The following is an 18980-nucleotide window of genomic DNA, read 5'->3' on the forward strand; positions in this document are numbered from 1 at the left end:
ACCAACTTTACTTTAGTAGCATACAAAAACTCTGTTCTATATAGCACTATTCCCCTTTATATGTTGTCAAAAGTTACATAATTATACATTATTTGCCCAATAAAATGGATTTATAATATTTTATGCATTTGTATTTTAAATTATGTATAAAATGAAATGTGGAGTTACAAAAACCAAAAATACAATAAAGCTGGCTTTAATATTAGCCCATTAGTTATCTTTAGTGGCGATCTTTATATTTTTATTTTCAAGTTACTGTCTGTTGTTCTTTGATTTCAAACTGAAGTATTTCCTTTAGCATTTCATTTAGGACAAGTCTACTGGCAACAGACTCTCTCAGCTTTTATTTATCCAGAATTATCTTCATTTCTCACTCATTTTTGAAGGACAGTTTTGCTGGATTCAGAATTTTTTGGTTGACATTTTTTTCTTTCAGCACTTTAAATATGCCACCCCACTGCCCTCTGTCCTATATAATTTTTTATGAAAATTTGGCTGTTAATCTTCTGAGAATTCCTTGTACGTGAAAAGGTGCTTCTCTCTTGCTGCTTTCAGATTGTCCCTTGTCTTTGTCTTTTTACTGATTATAATGTGCCTTGATGTGGATCTGAGTTTATCCTACATAAAGCAAAAGATTAGGGTCTTCTCAGGTCTTTTCTGAGCATGCATCTTTCCCTGTACATGGGTGTGGTTTTTAAGTTCCCCGGTGTATGTAGCTGCTTTTAAATTCCTTAATTTCCCAAAGACACTTACCCCAACTTTCCCTTTGAGTCTTTAGATGGTTTATTGTATGTCTCAACAGTAACTTTTCTTGCCCCACATCTGCTCTGCTTCCTCAGGGACTGAGGTCCCACAATGAGAATGCAGATTGCCATTTTCAAGACTTCTGCCAGGCTAGAAAGAGTGTGGGCAAGGGTAAATGAAAATACCACAAAGCTTTCCTAGCATTTTTCAATTTTCTTTTTCTTGAACCAGTGTTTCCATGGTTGCTATAAATCTTTTAATGTTTTCCAGAGTTCTGACACAATTTTGACAGTTTCTGCTTGTTATCTATGGTTTCTGTGGAGGGACAATAGCTTAGGGCTGCCTGTCCACCATTTTGCTCACATTATTACTCATCTCTGGCATGTGAGTTTTTGCTTTATGTCTTGAATTGTTTGTGGTGTCTTCTACTTGGGGGTGTCAAGGCTCTGTAGGGCAAATGTAATCAGGCAGATGCACAGAAGAGAGCAGGGTCTGGTTTGAACTGGTTTGTGGTAACCAGGACTTGGAGCCTGGGAGGAGGGCAGCCTGCAGGCTGAGAAACTTCCAACAAGGGAGATTTCAAGTTTGGCCTCTAAAAAAACTTTCAAGAGTTCTAAAATTTGATTAACCTCAGGGGATAAGGGCTGAAAGTTTCTCTGGGTTTCCCTTGACTGCATCAGATTTGGTTCCTCAGTGCATAACCCTTCTTGGGGACAATGAAGAGTAGGAAAGAAGGAGAGAGAAAGTCAGAAGGAGATAGTTGGCTTCCATAGCACTATTATTACTGGACTTTTCCCTAAGTTCTTGTGTGAAGACAGTTTTCTCTTGCACTGAGAATGAGAACAGCAGCAACTTTCTTTGGGCCACACAGCACTAGTCAGGCAGGAGGAAGCCTGGGCTGATCCCTGGAGAGCTGTAGAACATTCCAGTTCAGTCTCTTTCTCTGGAGGTGAGTGTCTGCCAGGGTTCCCCTCTGTAAAGGAGAGAGCAAGAGAGGATCAGCATGGGAAGTTCTGGGCCTAGATGCTCTCTAGAACAAGGACATCTACAGCAGAATGGATGACCTCATCTTCAAATCTGCCATGCACAGCAGAGAGAAGATTTGACCTGACTCAGTGCTGGGCATAGGCATAGGCCCTTGCTCTTGTCAGGACACTCTTCTATCCTTTGATTGTATCTGGTCCTGGCTAAACAAAAATTATGGAAGGAGACTTCCGCTAATAAGTCTGTTCTTGATCCTTGTCACCCAACTGTCATTTCCAAAGGGATCTCCAGAGAGAGGGCTGCATATTGACAGGGCAGCATTTCAGCAAAGACCAAAGGGAGAGGAAGCAGAGTTTGCTTCAACAATTGGTCATAGCTGGGGGTGCCTGGGTGACTCAGTTGGTTGAACTTCTGACTCTTGATTTTGGCTCAGGTCATGATCTCAGGCTGGGATCAAGTCCCGTGTCAGGCTCTGTGCTGAGCATTGAGCCTGCTTAGGATTCTCTCTCTTTCTCTCTTCCTCCGCCCCTCTGCCCTGCTCACTTGCTCTTTCTCTAAAATAAAAAAAAAAAAATCAAAAGATTGGCCATAGCCAGGACTAAATAAGCTTTGTTCATAGATTTCGTTCTTAATTGATTCATTGATTTATTCATTTAAAAATAATTGAATATCAGAAACAGTAAACAAGCATGACCAAGTTTTTACTTTTTATGGTGCTTACCTTATAATAGGAGACAGATAGTAAACAAAAAGTAAAAACACAATTTTAGATGAGGAGAGCAAAGGAGATAAATAGATTCTGGTGAGCTGATAGAGAGTAAAGGGTAGAATGTGTTTTTTGTTTTTTGTTTTGTTTTGTTTTTTTGTTTTTTTAGGAAGGATCATGAGGAAAGGCTCCCTGAGCTTGGGCACTTGAGCAAATACCTGAAGGAAATGAGGGATGTATCTCAGAAATTGTAAGGGGCTCAGGACCTTGGGTCTGTCATTTTATTTTATTGGCAGCTGAATTTTTTTTCATTTGATTTTGGAGGAAAAACCTATTTGTTACTCTGAGAAGACTCTCCTTACTTTCTGTTGGATTGAGACCATGGCTACTTATGTGTAGGGCTTGGGCTGAGCCCAGAGTTCACATTTGGTGGCTTTGGCTCCCTGCTGGATCCAGGGTTTTGAGCTCTCACGAAGGCAGGGGGTGTTGAAATTGGACCGTTAGCCTCTTGTCTGCCAGTTCCAACATGAGGTGATATGGGACAGCTGGAGGTTGAGGATGGCAGTTCCTCCCATGCCCTCCTCTGGACCTTCCCCTATCAGTCTGGTGGATTGTTGGTATGAGGGTTGGGAGAGAGAGGCCTCTGACTGATTAAGCCTGGGTGCTGTTTAGTCTGTCACCTATGAGAAGACACATTTACTGGGGAGAAAAGCAAGGCAGAATTCCGCTTCCAAGAATAGAGGGCATAAAGTGAGAATTCACTCCGGCAGCTAGCTGACCTGTAGTCGGAGAAATACTCAGGCCTTGCCCTCAAGATCTTACAGAAAATCCTCAAAGAGTTGTCCATACCCATGCCTAACAGTGACACCTATGGTGATACAAGTAAAAGGAAAAACTTTCAAATGGATCTAGGGCAAATGGACCTTATGTCTTGGGGAAGCAAAGTAAACATGTACCTGCTCTGGGTAGGAGTGGGCAGAAAGACTTTTCTATAGTCTGGAGCAGGACTCACAGGAAAGAATATATTTGGTGGATCGCATAGTTTAGGACATTCATGATGGAAGTGAGTTAGTGGTAAAAAGGAACACACTGGTCAGGGAGGCAGACTTGGTGGCTATTCACAGCACGATGGAAGGCAGGAAGACCTGTGGAATGAGAGATGTGGGTGGTGCACCCTGGGCAGGAGCTGGCTGTCTTGCCTATGGTGTGCCATTGGTGACTGGGCTCATCTTCCTGGCTAGATTTAATTTTCTTCATATGTCATGATGGTCTTTAAAAAGATCAATACTGATCATGTAGGGGGAACAGTAGGACATGAACCCTTCCTAGACATGTTGTGGAGTCTGAGAACAGGAGAGGGATATTTTCTTTACCTGAAACTGTTTTTATTTTGGGATCAGAAGCAGTGTGATCTCTTTTTTACTCTCTAGATTTCACAAGGAACAACCTCTCAGGACTAAATGTTGGAGAGTCACTCTAGTGCCACTGACTTCTATCTCACAGGCTTCCCTGGCTCCCCAGAATTACGCCATATTCTATTTGCTACCTTCTTCTTCTGTTTGGTGACTCATGGGGAACATGTTGATCATTGTGATTGTCTGTGTTGATAAACGTTTGCAGTCCCCCATGTATTTCTTCCTTGGCCACCTCTCTGTCCTAGAAATCTTGCTCATATCTACTGCTGTTCCCTTGGTGCTCTGTGGGTTGCTGCTTCCTGGGATGCAGACAATATCTTTGACAACTGTGGTGCACAATTATATTTGTACCTTTCTTTGGGCATGTCGGAATTCATATTAATGGGAGTGATGGCTGTAGACCGTTATGTGGCTGTCTGTAACCCTTTGAGGTACAACATCATTATGGACAGCCACACCTGCATCTGGGTGGTTATTGTGTCATGGGTGTTTCGGTTTCTATTTCAAATCTGGTCAGTCTATGCCACGTTTCAGCTTACCTTCTGCAAATCAAATGTGATAGACCATTTTTTATGTGACCGAGGGCAATTGTTTGAACTATCCTGTGATGACAGCCATTTCACACAGTTTATTCTTTTTTAAATGGCTGTTTTCATTATCATTGGTGCTTTGATCCTACAGTCATCTCCTACACCTACATCATCTCTACCATCCTCAAGATCCCCTCAGCCTCAGGCCGGAGCAAAGCCTTCCCTACGTGTGCCTCTCACTTCACATTTGTTGTGATCGGCTGTGGCACCTGCTTGTTCCTCTATGTGAAACCCAAGCAAATGCAGGCAGCTTGAGTACAACAGGGTAGTGTCACTGATGGTTTTAGTGGTGACCCCTTTCCTGAACCCATTCATCTTCACCCTCCGGAATGAGAAATTCATAGAGGCCTTTCGAGATGTCATGAAACGCTGCTCACTGCTATCAACTCCTCAAGGATTAGCTGTGTCCTAAAGACAATCATGAACTCATTATTGTGGACATGAATAATCTCAAAGCACTAATTCAGTCTGAAATGATCATTTTCAACACCACGTGGTTTGTGATCTACAAGGGCATTTTAAGACACAGCTAGCGCTCCAATTTATAATCAGATGATTCCTACATGGGAGATCACATTATTTTTTTACCTGGACATATATGTTTATATACTCTTCTGTAGTTATAATACAACTTACAATATAAATTTAACAGGTATAAATGAACAAAATATGTGTGTTTTTTTTAAAGAACACTCAGCTTTTTGAATGGGAAAATCCAGGAAAAGTATAATTCTCTCCATGGCCGCTGACACACATGTTTGATTCTAGGTGCTGGAGTCATCTTCCCCTATGTTTTCCTCTGCTTTCATGATTTCCTCACTGCCTAAAGCACCTTCTGTTTCTTATGTGAGTGGCTTCAAATCCAGCCTAAGGTCCTACCCTTTCTTGAGATTCCTTCCCCAACGTCCAACAGGGATGTACATACCTCTCTGTAAATCTTCTCAACTGCAGTTGTGAGAGTGAACTCACTCCACAGTTCTGACTCCTCCCCAACCTCAGGGCCAGATGATTCAGATAGATCGCTAACTGTTGTACTTTCTCATAGTGAGGAGGTCGGGCAATGCCTTAGAAAGAGGCATTTTCTCATCTGGCATGAGTCTCATGATCACACCAGTCCCAAATGTGGGAGGGCAACTGGCTAGTTTTCGGGAATTGAAGTGACAAGGGTGAACTGATCTTGCTGTGCCCCTGGGCTGAAGCAGGTGTGCATGGAGGGCAGAAAAAGGGCAGCTGGTCACTTCTCCCCATAGTCCTCACATTGGTCAATCCTGACACAGGGCATTCCATCTCCCTTCTCTCTCAGCTACATTTCTGGGTTCCCTTCCTTCTCCGCCCTCACAAAGACCAGGTTTACCAAGCTGTCTTCCGGCTCTACAGTGAGCTTTCTCATCCACTTTGCAGTTCCAATACTGTGCCATCCCAGCCCCTTTCCTGTCACACCAGTATTTCAACTAATATTTCTGTATCATATGACACTGGTTTACTGATTTTTTTTCTGTATCACTATTTGTAAATACACAAATAGAATATTAGTCATCCAAATGTATTATCAAAAGGAGGATACTTAAAGAATTTACGTAACTTCCAGACTATCAGATATTTTACAGCTGTAAGAACAATGAGGAAGTTTTCTGTGCCATTAAGAGAAAGATCTCCACGATACACTGTTGATTAAGAAAAGCAAAGAGCAGAGCATTTTGTTTAGTTTCTTAACTTTTTGTAAGACAAAAGTAGAATATACTTTATATTATTATTTGCATGGAGAGAAGTTTGGGAAGGGAGCACAGGAGGCTGGTGGTTGGGGAGGTGGCAGTGAGAGGGGGACTGAGGATGAGTGCTGGGAGTGAGGTCTTTACATGGTTCTGAACTCCACATCATACTATGCCTTACTAAGTCAAAAATAAAAGTAATCATCCTGCCTCTAATTGCCAAAAACGTTTGCTTGTTTCTACAAATACATCACTGTAGCAGAGAAGACATTTTGGCAGAAGAATCTTTGGTAAGTCTGGACGCTCTATAAGGTTTCCTTAGGGCTGAGTAGAGCAAATGGGAGAAGAGTTGGGATGGAACAGAGCAACAGAGCTTCATATTTTTCTTGTCCTGAGTCCTTGGCTACTTTTGTAGGGATATGGAGATCATCTTTAAATATCATGGATATACACCTCTTGTTATCTGATGGTTATGTTGGAAGTACCTTTTGTGAATCGGGGTTTTGTCTTTTCACTTTTTTATTGAAATATTCTGTCATGCAGAAGTGTTAACTTTGTTGTTGTCAAACGTAATTTTTATCTGTGATGTGTATGTGTGTATATTGCTTTAAAAGTGCTTTCCCATTCAAAGGACGTGAACAACAGTCTCTTGTGATAACTATAACATAGGAGAAGAATGGGAAGAGCACATGCAAAGTATTTTTTAACAGTTTTCAGTAATGACAGTGGTGGAGATAGTATTAGCAGTATTATTCTAGGACTGTTGTGTGTGTAATGTAAGATAAAGACAGTGAATAATTATGGAATATTCTAGTTCTGAAAATAATATAGAGGAGGTTAGGTAAAGCCTCTAGGGTCTTGCATTTAAATTGTATATATCAGGATGGATTCATTTTATATAAATGGGCCCATTTTATATGTCCCTAGGTGTAGGTTGCATTCTTGCAATACTATTTCCCAAGATGAGTAATAGGACTTCTTGGAGAAATGGCTCTTTCCAGGTCTGGGCAAGAAATCTATAAGACGAGCTTGTAATATCTTATCATAATGGGGATCAAAGATTACTGGGGTGATGTTAAAAGGTATCAGGAGCTGACTGGAGGAGATTTCTACTGGCCAAAGATGAGAGAAGGTACACTTCAAAAAAATACAATGGTTGCAACCATTGGAAATCTATCAAATATATTTAAGTCCATGAGTTCATAATGGTGTTCCAAAAGCAGCCACCCTCAAAAGGTTACCTTCATTATTTGTCAGACCCAAGCCAGATCAAGGCTCTGGAACCAGCTACTAGTTACAGAAAGACATGCAGAGAACAGAAAGACATGTTTAACTGTGCCATGAAGATGGAGTCACCGTAATGTGGACTGTGGGAAACTCTACAGTAAAAACCCTGATTCTTCAACAAAGAGATTGGAAGAAAATTAAAGAGCTGTAGAGAGAATCTATAGATTAAAATAGACTAAAAAACGTATGAAATTAAAATGTAGAATACTAAGCTATAGTGTGTAGCACTTCAGACTGGCCTGATAAAATTGTTAAGAAGTGCAAGGAAGTGATTACTACAAGGTCTGGATTGCAGTCACTTTTGAGAATATGAGGATTGCAGTTGGAATGGGGCAATGGAAATGTTTCTGGGGTTGCTATCAAATCTCTATTTCTTGATCTGGGTGGTGGTTTATAAGGGTATTCACCTCATAATTTATTAAGCTATATGTATGTTCAGTGTGGTCTTTCTGTATTCATGTTTTATATTAAAATGAAATGATTAAAAAGGCCTTCTACGGTGCAGCCACTGTGGAAGTCAGTATGGAAATTCCTCAAAAAATTAAAAACAGAATTACTATATGATCCAGGAATTTTACAACTGGGCATTTACTTGAAGGAATTGAAAACACTACTTTGAAAAGACATATGTATCCCCATGTTTATTGCAACATTATTTACAATAGCCAAGATATGGAAGCAGTCCAAGTGTCCACTGATCGGTGAATGGCTAATGAGGATGTGGTTATATATAGTGGAATATTACCCAGCCACAAAAAAAGAATGGAATCTTTTGTTTGTAATGATGTGGATGGAGCTAGAGAGTATAATGCAAAGTGAAATAAGACAGTCAGAGAAAGACAAATACCATGTGATTTCACTCGTATGTGGAATTTAAGAAACAAAACAAATGAAAAAGAAAAAAAGAGACAAACAGAAAAGTATTGTCCTAAATAGAGAACAAACTGGTGGTTACCAGAGGGGACGTGGCTAGGGGGATGGGTGAAATAGATAAAGGGGATTAAGAGGATGCTTATCATGATGAGCACTGAAAAATGTGTAGAATTATTGAATAATTATATTGTCTACCTGAAACCAGTGTAACACTGTGTGTTAATTATACTTGAATAAAAAATAATTGAAAAAAGTCTTGTATATATTCTAATAGTTTTAATTTTTGGAGTTAGACATTTATATTTTTTAAACAAATGATTATTAATTTTGGGACAGGCAAAAGGTTAGTGATAACCTACATTCTCTACAAATCATGAGCCTTAGGCAAGGATTAGCCTCTAAAGACTTATTTAGGAGGCTATAATCTGAGTAGAGCAAAAGTATAAGAAATTAGACAGAAAAGGATGGTAAACAATGCAGTGTGATAAATACCATGCTGACTACTGTTTTGTGATGGGTCTTGGCTGTGCAGCATAATTGTGGTCAGGTTTTCTGGAGAAATTGTGCTCTGAAGAGTCCTTTGAAGTGAGATAGGGATAGGGAATTTGCTTGTCTCTTCCAAGTAGGGATTCTGGGAGTGAGGCTTGTTTGCCTAAGGAGGTGGTAGTTAGGACTGAACAAAAGATGGAAGAAACAAGTGAGGTTAAGAAATAATAGAGATCTAATGTTTTATTCCTATATAGATAATCGGTTGTTACAGTACAGTTTATTGAAAAATCAGGCCTTTCCACATTGATTTGAGACATCATACTGTCTTATAAGGAGTGCTTTTATTTCATGGGTCTGTTTCTGAGCTATTTTATTTATATGATGTATTGGTTTATGCTTATAGTACAGACCCCATACAGATTTATAATAAATATTACTATTAGTAGGCCTTATCCAATCTCCTTTTTCATTAGAACTAATTTGGCTATTCTTGACTATCTCCAAACTCTTAACATATGAGTTTAAAATAATTTTGCATTTGTGTGTAGATTGTGTGTGTGTGTGTGTGTGTGTGTCTATGTTATGAACAAATGTCCTGAGGATTTTAATTGACATTTCATTGACACTCCCAAATCATTTAATGAGGCCAGCATTACATTAATATAAAAACCATACAGAGCAACAAAAGTTTACAACATTATCTCTTATGAATGCAGGCACTGAAACCTCAACGCCATTTTAGCAAATCCCATCCAGCAACACATAAAAAGAATAACATATCACAAACAAGTAGATTTCATTCCAAGATATATGATTGTTTCAGGATTCAACAATTAATCAATATAATTAATCATATAAATAGATTAAAAAAGAAAAAAATATGATCATATTAGTATAGAAAGAGCCTTTGACAAATTCAACAACCATTCATTATAAAACTTTCAATATGGGGTACTAAAACAAAAACCCTACTGCTAACATCTTCTATAGTGGGGACAGACTGAATGCCTTCTCCCCTGCTAAGGTTGGGAACAAGGCAAGGATGTCCTCTCTCACTACTCATATTTAATATTGTACTGGAAGTCCTAGCTAATGTGGTTACGTGAGATAACAAAATAAAGGGCATATGGAATGTAAAAAAAGAAAAATTTGTCTTTATTCACAGATGACATGATTGTCTCTGTAGAAGTCCCCTAAGAATCTACCAAAAAACGTCTTGAAAGTAATAAGTGATTTTAGCAAAGTCTCAGGATACAAAGTCATTATGCGAAAGTCAATTGTTTTCCTATGTATTAACAACAATTATAATTGAAATATAAGAAGTAATACAATTTTTGATAGCAACAAAGAAGCGAAGTTCTTAGATATAAATCTAATAAAATATGTTCAGAATCTGTAGTGGAAAACTATGAATCACCAGTGAAAGCTCCAAGTAAATGCAAAAGTATACAATGAGTATGGATTGGAAGACTCAATATTGTTATGATGTTAATTCTTTCCAATTTCATTCTATAGGTTCATTGCAATCCCAAATAAATTCTAGCAGGCTTTTATGTAGATATTGACAAAATGATTATACAATTTATAAGGAAATGCAAAGGAGTAGAATAGCCAAAGCAATTGTAAAAATTCAGAGGACTCATATTATCCGATTTCAAGGTTTTCCATGGAGTTATATTGATCAACACAGTATAGTATTGGAAAGACAATAGACAGATTAATGGAAGATAATAGAGAGCCCAGAAATAGACCTAAGCAAATACAACTTATTCTTGACAAAGTTTCAAAGGAAATTCAATAAAGAAATGTTAATCTTTTCCAAAAATACTGCTGGAAAAATTGGCTGTCTCTATGTGGTAAAATGAGCCTCAACACATACCTTGCACTTTACATAAAAATTATCTAAAATTACCTAAATGTAAATGCAAAACTATGAAACTTCTAGGAGAAAATCTGCATGACCTTGCGTTTGGTGGTGAGTTTTTAGGTACAACACCGAAAGCATCATCCATGAAAGAAGAGAATGAAAAATTGAAGTTTATCAAGTTGAAACGTTTTACTGTGCTAAAGTCACTGTGAATAGAATGAAAAGATTAGGCACAGACTGGTGCAAGTATTTGAAAACTCACAGATATGATAATTGATATGTGTATCCAGAATACATACATGAAAAATAAAACTTAGTTTTTTAATATCTGCTTTTGAGCTCCCTCAGGCTGTTGGAAGAATTTATTTCCTTTTTAAAAAGTTTATTTATTTATTTTTGAGAGAGAGAAAGAGAGAGAGAGAGAATGTGAATGGGTGGGGGGCAGAGAAAGAGGGAAAGAGAGAATCCCAAGTAGGCTCCATGCTGTCAGCACAGAGCCTGACATGGGGCTCTATCTCGGGAACCATGAGATCATGACCTGAGCTTAAATCAAGGGATACTTAACCAACTGAGACACCCAGGTGCCCCCCAAAATAAAACATTTAAAACTTAACACTAAGAAACAAACAGCCCCCAAAATGGGGAAATGATCTGAACACATGCATGCCAGAGAAGATATAAGGATGGCAACTTAGAGTATGAAAAGATGTTTAACATCATTTGTGATAGGTGAATGCAGATTAAAACAACAATGAGATACCACTATATACCTACTAGAATAGCTAAAAATTAAAAAAAAAAAACCCTGACATTTCCACATGTTAGAGAGGATATATAAAAAATCAGAAATGCTCATTCATTGCTGCTTGAAATGCAGAATGTCACAACCACTTTGGAAGGCAGTTTGGCAACATCTTATAAAGTTAAAGATAGACTTAGCATACAACCCAGAAATTGTGCCTCCAAAATGAATGGAAAATTTACTTCCACACAAAACCTTGTGCACAAACGTTTATAGAAACTTTAGTCATAATTGGAAACGACCACAGTGTTTCTCAGTAGGTGAATAGATGAACAAACTATGATCCGTCCATACAATGTGAATACTATTCAGCAATAAACAGGGATGAGCTAATAACTCACATAATAACATGAAAAAAATCTTAAATGCATTTTGCCAAAGGAAAGAAGCCAGAACAAAAGGCTACATGTTGTATGATTCAATTCTAATGACATTATGCAAAAAGGAAAAACTACAAGGGATGGAAAATAGATAAGTGGATACATATCTCTTTAGGAGAAGTAAGGGGACAATGACTAGGGAAATGCAGGGAATTCGGGAGCAATGGAATGAATCTGTTTGGCACTATAGTGGTGGATACATTATTTTGTCAAACTCATCGGAGTTTACAGTATATAAAGTGAACTATAATGTATACAAATTGAAAAAAAATCAACCAGGAGTTTGGGGGATCCCAGTACGGAATGCAGACAAAAGAATTTACTGTGATATGAATGTGTGATACGGGCTTACTGAAGAGGTTGGTGTAAAAGGACCAAGGAAACTTTGGATATCAGCATAGTTCTAAGCAAGTCCTATGCAACTTTGGAAAACAGTATTTTGACTAAAAACTCCAGGGCTAAAGACCAAAAGAACTGTGTATAACCACTGTACTCTAACTGGCAATGCTGCTTCTGTAAAATAAATTTTCAACATGAATTAATCATAATTCAGAGGCATTTACAAATATGAAACAACACTGGAAATTAGAAAACTTAACCCTCAGAATAGAAATGGACAAGAAAACAGATTGTGAAGAACTATTAAGTAAATTCAAGAAGTTGAAAAAAGTCAAAATCATCTCAACCAAAGACTGAATTACAGGGTACTCAAGGAGGACTATATTTTGTGAAAATAAGTGATATTGAGAAGAGGAAGCAAAGGACAACAATGACAACAAAAACCTAAAATAAAATAAAAAGCTAGAAATTATCAGAGAAAATGTGATCAATTAAAACAAATTTAAAAGACAAAATAATCAAACGAACCTTAAGAGGATCTTTGATTTAAAAAAAAAAGGTATAAATATATTGGGGGAAATTTTGGAAAATTTCAATATGGACTATACATTTTATATTACTGAATTAAGGTTAGTCTTCTCATATGCGATAATGGGACTCTTGTTATGTAGGAGAATGTCCTTATTCAACATAAAGTTTTTGCTCTGCACTGTGAGCATAGTAGGTACTATCGCTAACCAGGATGCAGGTGAAGCATATGGGAAGCATCGTGATCCACAAGACGAAACCCCAGCAAGCCATTTTAGGCTACTCTTGCGGAAGAGTAGTGAATAGATGACATAAGTAGTCTCTGTGCTGTGCTCACCATCAATCAGTCAGATAAGGAATTGAAAAATCAACTCTGCTCTTTGGGTTTTAAAAGAGACACTGTGAAACGAATCCAAGGATTCCATCTAGCAAGCTGCTAGATGCCTCACTGCAAACCCCATCCCAGAGTCGCTCACATTATATTACGTACACCCATGGTCCCTGTTAAATCAAGAGAAAGTGTAAGGACACCAAAGAATCTATGGCTCAATCTTTCCAGGACAGACTTTTTCCCAATTTTCAAGACACCCTTTCTTCTAATCCTAATGAGGTTATGGAAACTGAAAGATTTGGTATAGCCTATTCAAGTCAAGAGTTCTTTTTATTTTATTTTTTTAAATTTATTTAAATTCAAGTTAGTTAACATAAGGTGTAGTATTAGTTTCAGGGTAGAACCCAGTGACTCATCACTTATTTATAACACCTGGTGCTCATTCCAACAAGTGCCCTCCTTAATACCCATTGCCCATCTAGCCCATCCTCCCACCCAACACCCTACCAGCAACCCTCTAGTTGTTCTCTGTATTTAAGAGTCTCTTATGGTTTGCCTCCCTCTCTGTTTTTATCATATTTTTTCTTCCCTATGTTCATCTGTTGTGTTTCATAAATTCCATATATGAGTGAAATCATATGATATTTGTCTTTCTCTGACTGACTTAGTGGAGGAAGAGATTGTTGTAGACGTTGGAGAAGGTAAAAATGAATTTGTTCTTAAAAGATTGTACCCACATTGTACTACTACCTTTTGTAGCTATTACCACTATCTTTTGGGCAGTTGAAATGTGTTTAGTCCGCATTGAGATGTGCTTTAAGTGTTAAAATGTATTGAGTGGCTTAAATGAACAACTCAGGAAACAACAGGTGTTGGCCAGGATGCGGAGAAAGAGGAACCCTTTTGCACTGTTGGTGGGAATGCAAACTGATGCAGCCACTGTGGAAAACAGTATGGAGGTTCCTCAAAAAATTAAAAATAGAACTACCCCATAACCCAGGAATTGCACTACTAGGTATTTATCCAGGGGATACAAAAATGGTAAATTACCAACAATAGCCAAAGTATGGAAAGAGCCCAAATGTCCATCGAGTGATGAATGGATAAAGAAGATGTGGTGTATATAATCAATGGAATATTGCTCAGTGATCAGAAGGAATGAAATCTTGCCATTTGTAACAATGTGGATGGAACTAGAGTATATTATGCTAAGTAAAGTAAGTCAGAGAAAGACAAATAGCAAGTCAAGCATTCTCAGGTTCTAACCCTCAGAACTCTATCCCCAGAAATGGGATATGGAAAATAGTTACCAAGGAAAAAGGTCTTTAGAAATTAATGGCAAACACTTCATTAAATATTAAATACTCCTTTAGCAGGGTCCTCCAGGCCTCAAGATTAGGAAAATATCTAATAATGGCCTGATAAATTTTATTTTATAAATAACCTCATTTAAAAATTAAAAAAAATTTTTTTTGATGTTTATTCATTTTTGAGAGAAAGACAGCATGTGAGCAGGGGAGGGGCAGAGAGAGAGGGAGACACAGAATCTGAAGAAGGCTGCAGGCTCTGAGCTGTCAGCACAGAGCCTGACGTGGAGCTCAAACCTATAAGCTGTGAGATCATGACCTGAGTCAAGGTCAGACACCAACCAACTGAGCCACCTAGGCATCCCCTCATTTTTAAAATTTAAACCTGAGACAGGGTTGTTCCTCTGTGATGGTGCTGATGCTGGGGTAATTACTTTATCCTAAACCAAGTTCCTAAAACCCAGAAGTCAACAATTAAATCACTTTAGAAGGGGAGAGTAAGAAAAAAAAAAAAAAACTTTCTGTGGTTGATTTGTGATGGGAGGAGAGGCATGATTAAGTGGGTGGAGAGTTGCAGTGGAGAGTCCCTGAAGATAAAATTCTGAGTGATTTTGTGCCCTGATATATTAGTAGGAGCTGAGTGAAGGTGAATGCCATCTAGGAAGGAGATAATTGCTTTCATGCCTTACAAAGTTTTCAAGTGAGGAAATTAATTAGTCCCTTGTGAGCCAGTACAAAAAAACTTTTCAGGTGGAGAAAAATGTTTTCCTAGTTTAGAGATGATTTCCAACACTTACACATGCTCAAAGATGGAGAAATCTCCACCTTACTGTCCAGTGTCACTTGGAGACACCTTTTAATTAAGGGTTAAACAGCTATATATTTGCTAGAGATCGACATCCATAAGTTGTGTTTCTATGATGTGTTCATGTGTACGCATGCATGCACGTGCCCACACACTGGAGTGTAACCAGTCTCTCCACCTCCAGTGTGACACCAGCAACCTTGATCAGAGGGTAGCCCTGCTCTGTGAGATCTGTGTTACAGATTGTGAGGGGTGCCTCTTGTCCAGTTATAGTGAAATGGCATTAACTTCGGAAGTGACCTAGCTTGGTTCCTTGAGCTATTTAAGACCTATTTATAACTGTTCTTCTTTTCTACTTTCCTAATCCTGACCCTTTTTCCAAGCTCAGTCTAGACCAAGAAAACAGGATATTTTCCAAGGCTCTGTGATCTGAGCTATTCAAACAAGCATCCTCCCCATGACTCCCTAAGCAAAAGAGAGAGCTCAGAGAAGGCATCTCTCCTAAATCTGCCCTTTTTTCGACCCTTATTCCTCTCTCTTCACCAAAACACAGCCCTAGTTCATTCTTCCTCTAGTCCACATTGGACCATGTTCACTCTATATGAATACCCTAATAAGTCCAGGGCCAGTGGTGCCTGGGTGGCTCAGTCAGTGAAGCTTCTGATTCTTGGTTTTGGCTTAGGACGTGATGTCATGGTTCGTGAGATTGAGCCCCACGGCAGGCTCTGCACTGACAGAGTCTGCTTGGAATTCTCTCTCTCCTCTCTTTCTCTCCCCCATCCCTCTCTCTTTCTCTCTCAAAATAAATAAATAAAAATTAAAGAGAATAAGTCCAGGGCCAGAAGATAGGGGAGAAAGCATCGGGGAGGACCAAGGTAACTGACAAGCAGACAACTAACCCTTCCTTTAAGATGCTACGGTTAAGTTCTAGAGAAAAGAAGAAATAAGTAGCCTGACTTTCTGTTTATGATCAACTTATCATTCATTTTCCCTTCCTCCCCTAACTATATTAAGAGGCATTATGAGAATACAAAAAAATAAGGTAATTAACAGGGGCAAAGAGAATGTGGAAAATGGTACAATGGATGATATTTTGTGAATTATTTTTGATGAGGGGAAGCAGAGAGAAGTGTTTTCAAGGTAAAAAGACTATGTAATACAAATGAAGTTTTTGCAAAGGAAACAATAACAGCAGCCCCCCCCCACCCCCCCAGCAATTGCGTTTCCTCAACAGAACTGTTAAAACGATCAACCATGGAAGGTGAGGGTGAGGAATTAAAATGGGGGTATTGGTTAAAAGTTTGTGTATACAGCCATTGGGCACCAAGAGTCCCTTGCATTTTCTGAGTAGCCAAGGAAATATCTGTTTCACAGGCAGGGTGCTGCTTATCTCACTTTGCCAAGGGCTGTCCCAGTTTTATTTTTTTATTAAAATTTTTTTTTAACATTTATTCATCTATGAGAGAGAGAGACAGAGCATGAGTGGAGAAGGGGCAGAGAGAGGGAGACACAAAATCTGAAGCAGGCTCCAGGCTTCTGAGCTGTCAGCACAGAGCCTGACGTGGGGCTTGAACCCATGACCTGCAAGATCATAACCCAAGCCGAAGTCGGACGCTCAACCTACTGAGCCACCCAGGCACCCCAGGGCTGTCCCAGTTTTAAAATGGCAAGTGCCACATCCTGGGAGCTCCCTGTGTCGGCTGGCTACCCAGGCTACCCAGTTCGCTCTATGGACCTTCCACCCCCCCCCCCCAACAGCTGGAAGAGACAAGACTTTATTTTCATTAAGAAGAATTGAACTGGGAAAGTTCCAGATTTTAGGACCACAGATATAAAATGTATGGCTTAAAACAAATGACCTTGCAAGTGCCGCAAACACTGATTTTGCAGTTAAAAATAAACTTCAGCGAGTAGATGAATTTATAAGTATGGAATCTGTGAATGAGGAGGAATGACTATCATTCTCTTATTGATGGGTGTTTATTTTGTGTCAGTTGTTATAATGAATTAAACTGCTGTGAACATTTTTTTTAATTTTTATTAAAAAAATTTTTTTTACACATTTATTTATTTTTGATAAAGACAGAGCACAAGTGGGGGAGGGGCAGAGAGAGAAGGAGACACAGAATCTGAAGCAGGCTCCAGGCTCTGAGCTGTCAGCAGAGAGCTATTTGTTGACCACTTGGTTTTTGGCAAGTGTCTTGGAACCATTTGCGGTGTTTTCTGCTCACGGGTCGCTCAGCCTCTCACGGGACTAATTGTAATGAGGTAGTGGCACAAAACAGAGCAGGGGTTGGCTGTTTAGGGCTCAGACTATCTGATGATTACCAAGACTTGAGGTCTGGGTACAAGGCAGCCTGGGTGTTAAGAAACTCCTGACTAGGAGATTCCAAGTTTGTAATGACCTACATCATTACACAAAACTTGCCCATGTTCTAAAAACTTGATTAGCCTCAGGAGGGAAGGGTGAAAGTTTTTCTGGCTTTTCCTTGACTGCATCCCCAGGGTTTCTCTGAACTTGACAAATGTAGTTTCTTAGAGAATAACTCCCCTTGGGGACAGACAGTAGAAGGAAAGAAGGAGAGAGAGAGAGAGACAGAGGAGACAACAGGGCTTCCACAGCACTGTTATCACTGGACTTTTCCTTAAGTGCTCATATGAAGACAGTTTTCTCTTGCACTGAGAGTGAGGACAGCAGCAGCTTTCCCTGGGCCACAGTGCATGCTCTGCCCTAGTCAGGCAGGAGGTAGCCTGGGCTGATCCCTGGAGAGCTGTAGGATTTTCCAGGTCAGTCTCTTTCTCTAGAGGTGAGTGTCTGCTAGGGGCTCCCCTCTGCGAAGGAGAGTAAGAGAGGATCAGCAAGGGAAGTTCTGGGCTTCATTGCTGTCTAAAATGAGGACACCTTCCCCGGAGCATGAACAGTAGGCTAGGGGAGCTGCATAATGGAGGAGCTCAAATCAAATCCTCCCTCCACAGCAGAGAGCATATTCAGCTCTTTTCGGTACTTGTGATAGACACAGCTCTCTGCTATGACCTAAGACTCTGCTCTCTCATTTGTCCTTATTTCTTGTTTTTGTAATCTGGCCATTGTGTAGGGGATCTCCAGGGAGAGGACCACAGCTTGACCAGACAATGCCTTAGTAAAGAGTGAAGAGAGACTATTTTATAACAAGAGGAAAAGCAGATCAGGGTGGATAGTTCTTGCTCATTCACTGACACGTTTGAACAAATGTTTCGAATAAATATTAAAAGAGCGCATACTTACCCTGTGTCAGACTCTGTTCTTGGCACTGGAGATGGAGAGTGAACAAGAAAGACAAAAGTGCTTCAATATCAGCTATTGATGAGAGCCAGTAAGAAGAAAATCCCACCAAATAAGAGGGTAAAATGTGAGGCACTTTTGCTGTTTTAGAGAGGATGATTGGAGAGGGCCCATGGGTTGGAGACATTTGAGCAATGACCTGCATATGTGAGGGAAGGAGCCCAGATTTACTGACCAGATCAGTGTGAGCCTTTTGGGTGTTTTCTGATACTTTTCCATATTTGTAGGTCTCTGGAGAGAACAGGAGGACACAGACAGCAGATAATCTCTGGGGACTTCTCCAAGGTTCTCTATAGGATGCAGACCATGGCTGGTTGGAAATAGACACAGACTGCCTTTTGGGAGGTCTTATCTCCTTGCTGAAACTAGAGATTTGAGACATGAGGAAGGCAGAGGGTGTTGCTTGTTTTCTTGTCCCCTGGTGCCAGGGTGGAGATTATACAGGACAGATGGGAGTTGGGGATAAAAGTCCCAGCCCCCTCTTTACTCCTCTGGACCCCTA

General features: G+C 39.5%; 1 protein-coding gene and 1 pseudogene across 3 annotated transcripts in view; both read left to right on the top strand.

Moving 5' to 3' along the window:
* LOC102968696 (olfactory receptor 9A4-like) overlaps positions 1-18980 on the top strand; it is an 82330-nt gene that overhangs the window by 25296 nt on the left and 38054 nt on the right. The gene's annotated exons all lie outside the window — the stretch shown is intronic.
* On the top strand, positions 3895-4840 carry LOC102962952 (annotated as a pseudogene).

Source organism: Panthera tigris, chromosome A2 (genome assembly GCF_018350195.1).
Source record: "Panthera tigris isolate Pti1 chromosome A2, P.tigris_Pti1_mat1.1, whole genome shotgun sequence".
Lineage (NCBI taxonomy): Eukaryota > Metazoa > Chordata > Mammalia > Carnivora > Felidae > Panthera > Panthera tigris.